The sequence below is a fragment of the Anguilla anguilla genome, chromosome 5, assembly GCF_013347855.1.
Source record: "Anguilla anguilla isolate fAngAng1 chromosome 5, fAngAng1.pri, whole genome shotgun sequence".
Classification (NCBI taxonomy): Eukaryota; Metazoa; Chordata; class Actinopteri; order Anguilliformes; family Anguillidae; genus Anguilla; species Anguilla anguilla.
Genome location: NC_049205.1, coordinates 25,894,427 through 25,911,261, shown reverse-complemented (window position 1 = coordinate 25,911,261; position 16,835 = coordinate 25,894,427). Strand labels below are relative to the sequence as shown.

Sequence of the window (16,835 nt, the reverse complement as noted above, 5' to 3'; positions counted from 1 at the left end):
ACATCCATAACATGTTACATTAACAATCTTTTCAATTAAAACTTTGATAATTATGTAGATGCCTAAATGTGAATACTCTGCGTGAAAATTTAAAAAGTTGCACATAATAGAAACATCTGCAAACGTGTAGGATATCTGTTTCCATTGTGTGGTATTTTAACATGGATGCATTTCATTTTAACCCTTATATAAATTTTTCCACTTGCATAACTATGTAAGACTATGATTTTCGTTTGTATGAGAATACAAACAAAATGCACAGGCATTTTAGAGAAATGATAACGAAACGATTGCAATTTTAAAAAATATTTTAAAAGAATATAAATAATGATACATTTATTCCTGGTTATTTGACATGGTTCTTGCTTGGGCTGTCAATCCTATGATAGTGTAAGAAAATTGTTCATCACATGTGCCGAACATTAGTAACATTAGTGGTAGCGACCTGTTTCTCCGATTGGTAACTGTAAATGTATTGCTGAAATTGGAATAGTAATTATGTGGACAATTAGTTTCATAAACTCCATAAACTCTATCAATGGTTGCGTGGACATGGTAAAGCACACAGACGCCTATATTCCCACGAAATGCATCCCAATAGTTTATGCATGTGCTGTTGCATCTACGCAGACAGCGTGAGCAGTCTTCTAACACAGTTCCTAACGTGCAAGGCTCTAATTTTTGAATATGAAACAAGGTCCGAACCTATTATGACTAGAAATAAAACAAGTAAAAGTGTGACATTTGTATCTTTGTTTTGGGCATTTATTTGTTTTACTACTCAGTAGGCCTAAAAGGCCTACTCATGATAATAGTGTAAACACCTCACAGCTAGACCAATGAGGGTTTGTAGCTGGAGGGGAAGGCACCGCGTGTTTTCCTTTGGCTGGTGTGAGTCAAAACGGAGATGTTAGTTATTTTCCCTCTGTTCGTAAGAACGGGGCACAATTATAATTAAGAATGCACTGGTTCCGTTGCCACGGGTTAGATATGAAGGCGTTGCTTCATATCCCGCTTAAAACTGGCCTGAAACGGATCAGTAGCATTCTGGTTACTCTCCGTTCACAAACGGGGCTATGCTGTCATCAGAGATATATCTGATCTGTCGCCGGACTGTCAATATTCCAATGGGAGCATCAGAATATTCACAAATGCGCGGAACAACACATGACCACAGCAAGTAAGCGTAACAGTTACTAGGTTTTACCCTCGTGATGATCTGACTCCATATTGAATTATAATTTAAAATTTGGGTTTAACTATACGTGGAACTTGGGAGTGGTTACACTCGACTCTATCTTGTGCCATCATTCCTCAATATATGCTCCCGGGTTTAGCACTATTGTTAAATCTCAGTTCGGTGAAGAATCCAGAGGGTAGGAGGCTGACCACCATAATACATGCCTTCCTTGCATGGATAGTGCATCGATAGTTATGAGCCCAGGACGGTGCGTATCTATCGGGCTCCTTCAGGCGAATTTGACAAGAACCGGCGTACAACGCCCATGGGTCCTCTTAAGCCAAAACACCAGAACCAATACCACCAATCCCGTCAGCGGGCAGATCGTGGTCGCCTATCTAACTTGAAAACCCCACTAAAGACGTTCGCTGTACTAGACCCCTGATCAGTAGGTCCTAGTCATAATTGTCCCCCTGAGTATTTAATCGGAATTTCGGCTGAAAAGAAGATAAAATGGATTAGAGTCATGAAGACCACGCAAGTTAAAAATAAGAAGAATTTATTGAACAGGCAGGTAGGTCATTAACTTCAAATTCACAATCAATTATACGGTTTAAAAAACATAAATACAGAGAAAAAAGTTCTTACCCAGCCTGTTTAACTACACACGAAATCACAGAGTCTGCGCCGTGTGGGAAGTCGATTGCGATCTTCCTTGTCTATCTACACACAGAGCACAGATTATGTGCAACGTGGGGAAGTCGTTTACGATCTTCCTTGTCTATCTACACACAGAACACAGAGTATGTGCAACGTGGGGAAGTCGTTTACGATCTTCCTCGATTGCTTTGTCTCCCTTCCTTTTAAGGCAAATCCTGCGTTTGGTCTAGGCGGCATTGCCATGAAAGGAGATGATTACCAGAGAGGACATTCCATTGTGGTAGTTTTTCCCTGAGTTTCTAAAACTATGTTTTTTCAAATTCTATTTGGTATGAAACATATTTCATTCAATTGCTTGAATTATCTTGCTCGAATTATCTTGAATACGTCTATACCAAACATGTCAAGTGGATGTAATATTATGGTGCAGTTGTCATGAAAATACCCTTTTGTTTAACCATTTTACATGCAATCCATGTTATTATTACATAAGGCATAATATAATAATACAATGAAAACATGTGCATGGTTTGTACGGTTTTCTGGGGTTTGTAAATAGGATAAACAGATGGTTTAAAGTCCAGATCCAGAAAAGAAATAAAAAGTGTAATGGCAGAGGGGCCCACATAAGGGCACTGTGGTACTGTTAAGCGCAGTTGCCCCACCATCTTGCCAGAGGCCGGGTGATCTTAATGACCCCAACACACACCCCCACAACCATAGACAAAGAGACCAGTTCCCCTTATCTTAGTTGTGTCCAGATGGCAACATTCCAGAGGCCCAATGGCCTGCTCATCCCGAGGAAGTCCGAGTAACTTATTGTTTTAGCACACGGTTCTGGGTTCTTTGAAGTCCAGTGATGAGTCTCAGCCTGCAGGTTCATTCAAATGCCAGCCTTTTCTGGGTCCCAGTTTGACTTCCCTCTTACAATAGCTTCAAAAAAAACTACCAGCTATTCACGCACGATCGTTCACGCTCTTCCATTGAATCGCCCCTCACCCCTCCCCCAGCACCAGAATACAAAATTCTTCAGCTGCCTTTAGCGAAACCAGAGCTGATAGTTTTTTTCTCTATGGCCCCGAGCCAAACTATCAGTAGGTGTGAATGTTCAGCTTCGCAAAGGGGTGTGATTTTATTCTTCTCCACGAAGGCGATTGGAGACTTCACCTCAATAGACTTAACTTATATTTTCAAAACCTACATTTTCAACTGTGAAAACAATATTTAAAAAATTCCATTCAATCTATGGATAAGCAAATGTATTTATTGATATCAAATTAATAAATAAGAAAATCAATATAAAACATTAGTAGGCTGAATGTTAATAGTAAACATAAAACATTAGTAATAACAAGCCCAAATCCGCAATAGCTGCGAGCGCGCATGCATCCACAGGAGGACACTTTTGTGGACCAACTGACCAACAAACTAAAGAGCTGCTGGTCGCCTCTATGCCGCGGAGTTTGTAAGCTTAGCTGCCTTTGCCATCACGTGATTTGACATTGCAAGTTTGGTCGATAGCACATTGCTCAAGATGCCGTCTCATCTTTATACGTGCATGCATGAATATGTGCTTTCGTTTCTAAGTAAGTGAAAAATTACGGTCAGCATAATCATGCTCTGCCATGCTTTGCTGAAGCATCTGAAGTTTTCTGTGTTCTCGGGTGAGGGAGGGGTGAGCGTTGAATGTCCCATACAGTTCAGTGGTCTTACCCTTACCCTTAGATTGACATGTGAATGTCCCACTTGAGAATGGTTCACTTATGCCACGTGTGAATGGTTGATAGTTGATATCTCTCCAGGGAGAGATAAAATGTTCTATTTGTCCGGCACATAATATTATTATGTTATGTTACTCGCTTCAAAAATAATAAAAGTAATTTGCTTAGCCGTAATTTGTTACACTACAAAGTATGCCTTGTATTACTTTTAGTTATGCAGCAATCTCTCGCTCTTGCTTATACTTTTTTTCTACATTTTAATTATTTTTTTCTATTTAGTTTACTGTTTTTTTATTTTTTATTACTAGTTTACTCAACGGAATAACAGCAACACCACACGAACACATCACAAGACACTTCACATTTGAGAAATCATTTTTGATTGTAGGCTATGTCATAGTGACATTTATTGTTCTCTCAAGTAGCCTAAAGGTTAATACTATGTTTTTAAAAAATAATGTTATACATAATAGCAACTGCAAAGCCTAGCCTAACCGGACATTGTGTCACCACTCACGTGCAACTCACTCACAGGATGTGATGGATGTTTTTCCACAATGATTTTTTTCCCCCCCAAAACCTTTACTCCCTGAAACGAATGTCCCCTCCTTCCTGGTCCCTCAAAAGCAAAATGTGTCACAACGTCACATTTTTACCTCACAGAAAATAGGATATGATACAGCTATAATTTTTTAGCATATTTTGAAAAGTAGCCTACATTCACTATCATCTGTAATTTGGCATATATATATATATATATATATATCAACGAGCAAGGTATGCTTGATCAGCACTCACAGAAAGTCCACCGATAACAAGTGCACTAAATAAACGTAATCCGTCTGGGATAAATGCATAGGAAATTTGCCGAGGGAACCCATGGCGGAAGAAACGTCCGGGGTGGCCTACAAAAAGACGTCTTCACTGTAACACTCTATGAATAAACAAATTAACAGCCAAAACAAATAGTGCTTCAAGTATATTTTTATCTTGTTATATTGTAGTCGTTTCTTTAGCTTAGATTTAGTTTTTGCAATATCCTACGCAACATTGTTGTTGTACGTGAACGTGTTGCATGCAGCCATTGTGCACAAGCATGATAATGCATAAAATTGAAAAAAACACATTTGGCATAGGCATAAACAAATGATCACAAAACGAATGCAATAGCCTATAAAAATATTTTTGAAGATCACATAAAACATTGTATAATTTATTCTTCAAAATAAACATAAACAAATATTTCTAATAACAAAATAAATAAAACATTCGTACAAATAAAAATGCAACAGCGTGTCCACCGCGATGAAAAGTGAATCCTTGCGCCTCCTGGTGTGGTGAAGGAAAACTGACTCCTTAGTCTGAAGACGGCCGGAATTTAACAACACTGTTATAACACACACGGAGGTGAAATAAGGTGTTTTTAACATTTTCCAAAGTGACTTTGATATTCCTACAACGCTGGTACGTAAAGAACAAATATTTCGGAAAAGTCAGTGAATGCGGATGATGTAGCTTGCTAGTAACTAAATGAAAAAAAATCCTAAACTCCGAAATATCAACAAATGACCCGTCACGGCGCTTCTAGTGTTAAAACAAGGTCTGATGAAACAACTACAAATCCAATCATCCACCTTTGGCCCAAAGTGTTCTGGTACCATGTACACTTATGAACATAATGAAATGTATGCTTAAAATGTATATACTTTTGTCATAGATATTGGTGGTGCCCTCTAACTCTTAAAATGCTACACAAATGTTATTATTTTATAAATAGGTGGACAAGGGCATGACAAGGTGGATGATGGTATGATAGCTGACAGAACAGATTGTCAATGAAACATACAATTTCAAGACATTTGAAAGGTGTTTAATAAAATGTACTTTGTGATCTTCAATTGGCTTAGTATTTTAAAAGCACCTTTTGTCCTGTTATTCCATATTAGTGTTTGAAGGTGCCATTTTAATTACATTACATTACATTACAGGCATTTAGCAGATGCTCTTATCCAGAGCGACGTACAACAAGTGCATTAGTTCAAGGTGCAGAGGTGCAAAAGAAACACACTAGAGTGAAGTAAAGATCGTAGTGCCAGAAGTGACCACATAGATCAGGACTCCAACCCTGTAGGGTAACCTGTTCAACAAACAAACAAACAATCCTGCCAAGTACAAACTAGTACTGAAATCACATTTGCCTAATCAGAATCTGACAAAAACAATCCTGCAAAATAAGAACTAACGTGGTCGTATTAGCCTAACTAGGTACATTGAGCTAAACTATAGGCTAGGGAGGGGTGGGGAGAGGTGCAGCCTGAAGAGATGAGTCTTTAGTCTGTGTTTGAAGGTAGTCAGATTCTCTGCTGTTCTGACCGCCACGGGGAGGTCAGTCCACCAGCGAGGGGCCAGGACAGACAGCAGACGGGAGTGGGAAGTACAGATACGAAGAGGGGGAGGTGCCAAGCGTCCAGAGGTGGCAGAACGGAGAGGTCTGGCTGGTGTGTAGGGTCTGATTATCCTCTGGATGTATCCTGGTGCTGAGCCCTTAGCTGCCTGGTATGCAAGCACCAAGGTCTTAAATTTGATGCGAGCCATAACTGGCAGCCAGTGGAGGTCAGTGAGCAGGGGGGTGACATGGGAATGTCTGGGGAGGTTGTAGACCAGACGCGCTGCAGCATTCTGGATGAGCTGCAGGGGTCTGATGGCGGATGCTGGCAGACCAGCCAGCAGCGAGTTGCAGTAGTCCAGGCGGGACAGGACCATCGCTTGAACCAGGAGCTGGGTTGCGTAGGTGGTGAGGAAGGGGCGGATTCTCCGGATGTTGTACAGGAAGAACCTGAACGTTCGACTCACCGCCGTGTTGTTCTGGGAGAGGGACAGTCTGTTGTCCATCACCACTCCGAGGTTTTTTGCGGTGGGTGATGATGACATCACGGTGTCCCCTAGGGAAATGGAAAAGTCAAGGAGGTTAGAGGATGGAGCAGGGATGAAGATCATCTCTGTCTTACCTGGGTTTAGCTTAAGATGGTGGTTATCCATCCAGCTCTGGATGTCCCTCAGGCAAGCAGAGATGCGAGCGGAGACCTGTGAGTCAGAGGGGGGGAAGGAGAGAAAGAGTTGGGTGTCGTCGGCATAACAATGATAGGACAACCCATGGGCAGAGATTACAGGACCAAGAGATTGGGTGTACAGGGAGAATAGGAGGGGACCAAGGACTGAGCCCTGGGGAACTCCTGTGGCAAGGGGGCGAGGTGCCGATACTGCACCAGCCCAGGCGACTTGGAAGGAGCGACCGGAGAGGTAGGACTCGATCCAGTCTAGTGCTGTGCCACAGATCTCCATAGCTGCCAGGGAGGACAGGAGGATAGGGTGGTCGACTGTGTCGAAGGCAGCAGAAAGGTCTAGGAGGATCAGGACAGATGAATGGGAGGCTGCTTGTGCGGCGTGAAGCGACTCACTGACCGAGAGGAGTGCGGTCTCTGTCGAGTGGCCAGGTCTGAAGCCGGACTGGTGGGGGTCTAGGAGGTTGTTCAGTAAGAGAAAAGAGGAGAGTTCACAGCCCAGTCATTTTTCAACTGATCTGAGGTTAATTACTGTATTAGTAATAACAGGACCAAACTTTTACATACATTTTTGAATAAATAAACCATAAAATAATACATACTGAAGTCTAATTGGATGAATTATTGCCCCCTCGATTGCTTTCCATGAAACAGATGATGTCTCATTCATCCACAGTCTAAGGGGACACATCTGGAAAGACAGATAATAAAACTTAAAATGAGGGCCCACCATTAATTTTGGAAAGTTGCAAATTCCTATACCGTATTCTGGGGTGCTTACCACCCCATATATATTAATGTATAATCCAGTAAACTTTTGCCCAAAAACCTACTGGAGATGGTAAAGGGATAATCATACTACAAAAATTAATTCAATTCAAGGTAAAACATTAATCTTTACTATTGAAATTCTCATTTGTAAAGTGGCTGGCATTACTGTCCATCTATTCAGATCATGCTCAATGGTCTTCAGTGCGTTCTCATTAATTAACTTTTACTATGCCATTGTAGAGGAAAACACCTCTACGAATTGTAGAATAGAAAGGATAAATAATTAAAACATGTCCGTTTTAATAATCCTCACAAGTGGGCACCAAGGAATGCAGGAGACACACGTATATTACCTCATGCAGTGATCAAATGGTTCAAAAATGTAATCAGTCTCATAATGAATCAAATCATGATTATGAATTTCAATACTAAATATTAAAACAATAGCCAAGTATATATGCGCAAGTTCTTTGAGGTGGTAGGCTCAAGCATTTATCCAAATAATGATCAGACCGATGGTTTAATAAAATAGAATTTGTTAAACAAACAACAAACATCAAAACTAAAATCATTAAAGTCAAAATAGAAAATGAAATGAAAGGGGGACTAGACTGTTCCGCATGTGTGTCTAGTTGTATGTGTTCACCTGCACACGTGGGGCAGGGAACAAAGGCTCCTCTGTTGGAGCGAACTTCTGATTCTGATTTTAGCATTTGCTGCTAAACCTGGCCTGGAAATCAGAGGAATGGCGTGAATAAAAGGCTACTGAAGTTAGCTACATGTAGCTCATTTCAGTGTACCTTTGAATTCTAAATATACAAGACCATATATCAAATGGGTATATGTTAGTGCATGAGAGATCAAATGCACAGATCCTTAAAAGGAAGGCAGACTGTAAGCTAATGTTAGCAATAGATATATGTTAGCTATATATATGCGGGCTAGGCGGCTGTAGCTACTTAACAAGAGACGTGATATAATCTAAACACAAGATCATACAATCAATAACACAATTCCTTGAAGACAAAGAACAAACAGAAGTTTCCTAAGCTAGTTGATGCCTGGATGTTTGTCAGTCTTACTGCGAGAGCGCAGATGGTACCGTATGGTGCTGGCTTGTCCAAGGAAACTCTGACTTGGGCGTCTGCTCTGAATCTGTTGCGCTGTTAGTAGAAAAGCCGGTCCTCATCTTGGTTCGCTTTCATCATGGAGCTGGAAGTTACTTTGCTATCCGTTGTAGGAAAAAACATGAACTACACGCACTTAACTTGTAGCTATGTTGGAGAACGACAGCAAGTGTAAAGTTAGTAAACAAATTGATCCCTTGATGAATCCGTGTCTTTAGCTTATTTGCAGTATAGCTTACATGTTTACTTTGAGTTATAAATGCTGGTCGTGGCTATAACCCGAAAGAGCTGGCGCGTCTCTCCGCTTGTTTTACAAGCAGGCCTTAGCTTTCTTTTGGCCCCATGCTCTTAGAGTGCCTTGTGCATGTCTCTTCAGTTCAGCAGCAAAGAGCAGAAGGGACGTAATGTCCAACATATATAAAAGAATTTCATCAGCATATAAGGACACAGCATGTGATGTTTATTTAATTTGCATAGGTGTAAGTATTGAGTTCTGTAAAAAATTCTGAGCTAGTGGCTCAAGCTACAATATAAAAAGCATTGGTGACAATGGGCAGCCTTGACGTGTCTGTCTATGAATGGTAAAGGGATTAGAATGTAAACCATTTGTAATAACCATAGCAGATGGGTTGGGGTACATAACGCAAATCATATTTATCAAATTTTTCCAGTGCAATCCACAAATATTCCGGTTCTAGCCAGTCAAATGCTTTTTCTGCGTCCAATGGTAGAATTGCACATGGATCATCCAGCTCCTGTACCGGATATATAACGTGTACCAATCTCTGAATATTATTCGTTTTTCATCATAAAACCGGACTGATCTGAATGGAACAATTTATCCATATATTTTCCCAGGCACAGGGCAAGAACTTGTGCATATAGTTTAATATCAGAATGTATTAATGATATTGCATGACAATTTGAACACTCAGAATGATCCTTCCCTTTTTTAGGTAGTAAAGAGATTGAAGCAACATTTAAATGCGAATGTGCCTTTTTCAATCCCCAATCGTATAGCCGCTAGTAAAATTGGACCTAAGATATCTAAAAAAAAAAAAGGTAGCAGTAACTGGTGGTATGCCATATGGTCCCAGTGCTTTTCCCTTTTTAGATCCTTTCAAAGCAGAATTTAGCTCTTCTTGAGAGATAGGCTTTCATAACTCAACTGATTGAATATTGTACAGCCTTTTTGAGATCTAAAATTCCTTACACTTTTGCCTATCTATACAAAAATTAGACATATACAAGTCTTGAAAAAAGGACTGAAATGTTGAATTTATTTTGTCTGGTTCAGACACAAGACCTTTTGTTGGTGAGCGAATAACGTTAATGGAGGCACAGGATTCAGACTTCTTTAACTACAGGGCCAAAAGCTCACTCGGTTTACTACCATGGAAATAATCATTTCTGATTACCCGGTGCATAATATATTTGGCCTTCTTTGCAAATGATCATTGTGTTCCAAGCGGAGCTACTCGTAAATCACGTTACCCTACAATTGTGTGCTTTAATTTCTTGTTCAGTGCAGATGCAACATACAAAAACAAAAAGGAGTGGTCCAGAAGTGCAAAACATTTGCACCTCAGGGCTGTTCCTTTTTGTTTTTGTATGTTGCATCTGCACCTCAGGGCTGCTCATTTTTGTTTTTCGTGTTTTGCACTTCTGTACCACTCCTTTTTGTTTTTGTGTGTTGCATCTGCACCTCAGGGCTACTAGTTTTTGGAAAATTTGTGAAAATGTGGTCCTTTGTAAAGTTAAATTTGTAGTTCCAAAGTTAAAGTCAATAACAGTTAATTAACAAAGCCAAAATAGTTTCCTTTACAGCATGAAACATGCGAGGTACAAGCTGGACATTTACAATTATAATAGTTTTTCAAGCACCTGCTTTGTACCCATATTCCAGAACAAAATGTACCAATAAGGTGCCTGCTAACCAAATGGCCATTTTTACCTTTTTGTACATGTCTGAGCTGCTTTAACAGATCAGAACACCCCTATTTGTGCTTACACATCTATGGCAAGTCTATCCCAAATCAACATTCTTGATTATTTCATTAAATAGTCATAGTAGCATTTTTTCATTTGCAAATAATTTTAGACTGCTGTATCACTGTATAACAGATGCCAGTCAGATGTCATGAGAGATGCCATCAATTTAATCTAGTCTTTCATTTTGTTACTCCTCTTTTAAGGTATTATTGTTGTTGTCATTATCATGATAATTTGTAAAACATTTTAGACTGCTATGGCATGGTTTTAAAGATGGCATAACAGATGCTATCTGTTGTGTTTCAAAATAAAGAATGTTCATAAGTGGATAAAAAGCTGGAAACCAGATTTGTGGTTTTCTGTTTAGCAATGTTCTGAATCAGTACTATTGTAAACAATGTAAATAAACCCTTTTATAAACAAGCAGACAGTATTGATTGATTACTGTTTATATATCATTAGAATGTAGAAGCTGAACATTCATGTAACAATCACTACTAGTAATTGAGAGCAATTAAGTTCTTGAACACTGAATTAGTATATTTGAAAAAACATTCTTAAGGATGAAAGGAACAAACAAGATTACACAATAGAACTTATAGATTGATATTATACATGCAAATTGACACTTTTAATATATGACAGTTTTACTCGTACCAAACTGTTATATTTATATGATGTCGTTAGTTTACTTTTTAACCACGTTTAGTTTTGTACTTTTTAAAAAAATGTGTGATTTGCGGTGTATTCAAAGCCATATCGTCGCGGGGTCATTTTTGGTTGCTCGTTTCTATTTTTGGTAGCCCAACAGAGACCAACACGCTATATCCTCTGTACTGAGAATATCCGGTCGTTCTCAGTACGCCATTTCAAGCTGTGTACATACGTCTACTGATGCCTCTGGACACATCTTCAGTGATGTTCCTGGAATCATCAGGTGTTTCAGGTCTTTCAACATCATACACCAGGTGACCCAGCCAGGGCTGATCAGACCCCAGCTTGTGTCCAGATGGCCAGCTACTTATGACTCCATGGCTCTCCTCTTTTGAGCCACAGCCATCTTGAAGCCCTCTCTGCCACATCGGTGGTACTGCAGATGGCTCTCCTCTTCCTTTCTCCCTCGATCCCCAAATTGCTGAAGACTCTGGCTAAAATGGGCTGCGAATCCCCTGCATCCAACCTACACTGGGAGACACCTCGCTCTCCATCCAGCCTGCTGACAGTTGCTGACCAGTCCTGCGTACTTGGAGAGCTTCCTTTCAACGGCCTCTTCCAAGCGATCTTCCCATGGGACTGTCAGCTCCAGCAGCACAGCTTGCTTGGTAGACTCAGACACAAGGACAATGTCTGGTCGCAGGGTGGTGCCTGCAATATGGTTGGGGAACTTCAGCTGCCGTTCAAGGTCCACCAACAGCTGCCAGTCCATTGCAGAGGTCAGGATGCCTGCAGATGTTCTTTTGGCGGGTTTTGGCTACTCCCCAGACAAAGGCGATGGCCTGCTTGGAGTGCCGGGACCACTTCGCCCACTCAACTCCTGCGCTGATGGCTTCAGCGATGGTCTTCAGGACCTGATCATGACTCCATCGGTAGCGTCCCTCTCTAAGTGCCTTTGTGCAGCAGCTGAGGATGTGCTCCAGGGTTCCTCACTTGGAGCACAGTGCAGTTACCAGAAAATAACGACCTCCAACATGATGTTGGGAATTGCAAGTTAACTAAATGATGAAACAAATGGATAACTAAATCCTAATGCTACAACTGTGATCAAGAGTTGTGTATGCAAAAGGGTAATATTCCATTCAAAATCTGCAGACTTCTGTCACGGTTCGGGTAGGTAGGACCCAAACACAGAGTAAAAAAAAACATAAACTCAAAAATGGAAAATTAACAAGGACTTTACTTACACTACAGGGAACAAAAAAACCAGGCAAACCAAAAGGCCACGCAGGGCACTTCCAAAAAACACAAAAACAGAAAACTCAAAATTCAAAACACACACAGAGCAGAACACGGGCAGGACAGAAACCAGGTAGGAACGAACAGGCAGAAATACACAGGTGGAAACACAGTCAAAAACACAAACACAGGCAAGCAGATACATACAAGTCAGAAACAAACACAAGCAGGCAGAAACACACATATAACGCAAATGAAAGGCAGGCAGAAACACACATAAAACGCAAATGAAAGGCAGGCAGAAACAAAGTCAGAAACACAAGGAACCAGCACCCGAGTCAGGGAGACAAAGGACTTAAATAGACTCAAAACCAACAAAACACAGGAGGGCACAATTAACAATCAAACCAGGACAGGGTGGGAACGAGACACAATCAGAAACAATAATAAAATAATTGAAAGCAATAATACAATTAACAGGGGAATGAGCAGGACACAAAACAGAAGTGCCGCCATCTGGTGGCCCAACAAGGAAAAACAGACAGAAACACAGAACCATGACAACTTCTTCTCCTTAGGTGTTGTTAGCTGTAATGCCACCAGAGAGAGTGAGACAATGGCGAATCCTCATTTTTACATGGGATTTCGTCATTCCTGTTTTACAGTATTGGCTTACTGTAGATTTGAAATTTGCGTTAGGAGGCGTGGTTAACTGCATCACCTTTGTAAGAAGGCTTAAGGGTATTGTAGTTTTTGGAGTGTCTTTGTGTAGTCCATGGTACCAACATTAGCAAGCAACCTAATTCAGGCATCTTTGCTCACTTCGGTCGGTGGGTATGACCAGGGGTGGACAGTAACGAAGTACATTTACTTGAGTACAGTACTTAAGTACATTTTTCGAGTATCTGTACTTTATTTGAGTATTTATTTTTTTTGGAAACTTATGACTTTTACTCCACTACATTTGAAAGATAAATATTGTACTTTTGACTCCACTACATTTCTATGAATGTTGTCGTTACTCGTTACTTTGAAGCATAGCATTGAAGTCAGCAGTTGAATCTTTGTTTTTTTTCTTTTCTAAAATGCGATTGGCCACACGCTGTGTTCCTCACAGGAGACAAACCAATCACAGTAGCCTACTCCTACTATGCTGTCGGTCAAGTTCAAAGTGCTTGCTTGTTGCACCAGTGATTGAACAGTTCAATTTGAACTTGGCGGCTGTAATGATGGTGACGGCAGAAGATAGGGATGATTCTTCGCCACCTTGGCCATATCTCAAGTCCATGTTTGAGATCTGTGAAATTCAAAAAGATTCATATTATTTTAAATGTTTGCTTTGCTTACCGTGCACAAACTACATCGCTGCATTCAAAAACTCGCCGTCCAAACTGAAAAAGCATGTCGAGCAGGGGTTAAATTGGGGGTGGACGCGGGTGGACGGCGTCCACCCACCTTTGGTAAATAAATAAATAATTTTGGCTGGCAGTTTTACAAATAACTATGACAATCCAGTCTATTGTTCGTATGCTCCAGTCCATGTGTTCCCTCTAGCCAGTTACTCGCTCAACCAATCAAAAATCAGAAGAAAAACAAAACTCAGGAGGAACAGTCATTTACATAGACAGGCACAGAAAGCAAAATATCGTTGATTGTCTTGATTGTTTGGAAGCGGACACAGTAGGTAATTTCATTAACATGTAATTTCATCTATGCAACATTTTAAAGAGAGATGAGTAAACAGCCCCCACGAACGCCGGCTATTATTAACGGCAACTTAGACTGCTTGAGCAAAATCAGCAGGTTGCTGGTCAACAGCTAAGCTAGGATTGAATATTTCCCACATACATATCGTTTACAGCGGCGACAGGTGAAAATTGGTGGGGCGCAAAACTTTCCTTTAAACTAATCATTAGTCATTTTTCCTTTATTATCAAGCGTGCCAACGATCGGACTAATCAAATGGCAAGTAGCCTAACACACAGCGTCTTCATACCGTGTTAGGGGGATTAAATCGTAAATTCAATTTATCCGTTAAAAATCAGTTTTAATCACCAAGTAGTCTACACTTAACAAACAAGATACACCAGTCTGTTATCTACCATGTTAGCTTTCAGAATAACCAGCAACAACAAAACCTACACTTCAGTTTTGTTTACTAATCTACGCATTGCAGATATTTGCCATGAATTTGAGTGAAAGAAGAAAGAAGTACATGTATCCACAAATAATGTTGATTAAAAATGTGCACAATTTCGTACTGCAAATGAAAATAAATGTAGGCTATAAGGCCTAGGCTACTCGCTAAAACTGCCTATTTGGGGAGAGCTGGCTATATGATAGTATTGCTATTGAGTAGCCTATTTTGTGCATTAATTGCATTGATACTCAAGAATAATCAGGGGAAGATTCCGCCACTGCTTAGTGATTAAAACGGATTTTTCTAAATCGCATTTCTCATTTAATCTCCCTAACACAATGCAAAGAAGTTGTGTGTCCCTTTCCAATTGCTTCAGATCATTTTCATGCTTGTTAATCACTGAAAATTAATTAAAACAGTTTGAGATCAATGATTAGTTTAAAGGAAAGTTTTGCGCATCACCAATTTTCAGCTCAACAGTTGCCGCTGGTTTTATTTTGTTTCAATTCAACAGTTTAAGAAAGATGGATAAAGGAGGAAGAAAGGGAGGACAAAAGAGGAGGATGACAAATTATTTTTGTGGGTAAAAAAATTCTTAGCATTAATGACACTCAGTAAACTTTAAATATTTTTTGTAAAAGCTTGCATCAATAGTATACATTCTTTTTAAAACATTGTTTTCCTTAATTACAACTATATGCACAATACATTAAAGATACAACTATTTTGAGCTGAGACATTCATTGGTTTGTACCTTTTTTCACCCACCTCCCAGCGGATCTCAGGGTCCACCCACCTCCCAAATCCCAATTTAACCCCTGATGTCAAGGTATGTAAACGTTAGCTAACGGTAGCCCGTTTGCTAATTATGAAGTTGTCTGAGCTTGGTCAGATGAAATTTTATGGAATTTGAGCGAAGGGTCATATAACTGTTTCACATTTGAGGCAATGCTAGCTATCATGTGTTGCTATCTAATAACAGTAAAATGCATCTGTAAATGAGCTTCTGTAAATGCATCGTAGAAACAATACAACAATGCGTTGGCATTAAAAAGAAAATGTACTTTTGAATACTTAAGTATTTTTAAAAGCAAGTACTCCAGTACTTTAACTCAAGTAAAAATTTGACTGAACAACTTTCACTTGTAGTGGAGTAATATTTGACCAGGGGTATCTATACTTTGACTCAAGTAATGTGATTGTGTACTTTGTCCACCACTGGGTATGACAGCATTCTCCGGGTGCTGGTGGCCGATGTCTTCAAACCGTGCTTGAGAAATTCCTCTGCCTCTTCCATAGAAGGAAATTACAGTTGCTCACCCCTGTGCGACACCCACAAGATAGCTGGGTAAATGAGAAAAGATGACATGCCATTCGCCTGCGAGTCATTCTGAATGGTTGCAAAGGCCTGTCTTCCCTGCAAAATATCTGCGCTGTCATTAGCATAAAACCTCAAGCTTCTCTCGTCCTGGATGGGAAGACCCTTCCTTGCTTCTCTGGCTCCATGTAAAATGGTCTGCCGATCACGATATCTCAGAACCTTAAAACTGTGTTCAGGGGTGTCTGAATTTTTTGCGCTAGAGTTGTAAATCCATTACATTACATTACAGGCATTTAGCAGACGCTCTTATCCAGAGCGACTTACACAACTTTTTTACATAGCACTTTACATTGTATCCATTTATACAGCTGGATATATACTGAAGCAATGCAGGTTAAGTACCTTGCTCAAGGGTACAACGGCAGTGTCCTTACTCGGGAATCGAACCTGCGACCTTTCGGTTACAAGCCCAGTTCCTTACCCACTGCGCCACACTCCGTCCATATGAGCATGTTCAATTTCAATGTCCTATGCACTAAGGAAGCCATCGAGGAAGCATTTTTTGTAAGAAGCAGATCGGGTTGTCACCTTTAACATGGTTTCGATGGATGATGGTTTCATGCACTTACCAGACGGTGTCAAGAGAGCTGAAGCAAGGTTTTGAGCGAAGGGTCATCCAACTGTTTCACATTTCAGGCATTTCACACTAGATCCTTCAGTCATTCAGAACTACCGCCCGGTATCTCTCCTCCCTTTCCTATCCAAAACACTTGAACGTGCCGCATCTAACCAACTCTCTGCTTTCTTCTCTCACAACAACCTGCTTGATCCCCACCAGTCTGGCTTCAGGCCTGGCCACTCGACCGAGACTGCACTTCTCTCGGTCAGTGAGTCACTCCATGCCGCACGAGCAGCCTCCCTCTCCTCTGTCCTGATTCTTAGCGACAGGGATCTGCGGCACAGTCCTT

The 16,835-nt window shown here is 40.5% G+C and overlaps 1 protein-coding gene across 8 annotated transcripts in view; it reads left to right on the top strand.

The window, feature by feature from the left end:
- The window catches only part of chid1 (chitinase domain containing 1), a 386,345-nt gene that overhangs the window by 216,405 nt on the left and 153,105 nt on the right, over window positions 1–16,835 (top strand). Inside the window, exon 12 of one of the 8 annotated variants that reach the window (XR_004765361.1) lies at window positions 15,322–15,375. The exons of the other annotated variants lie outside the window; for them this stretch is intronic. The gene's annotated coding sequence lies outside the window, so the exon portion shown is untranslated. The remainder of the gene's footprint in view (window positions 1–15,321; window positions 15,376–16,835) is intronic. 8 annotated transcript variants of the gene reach the window in all.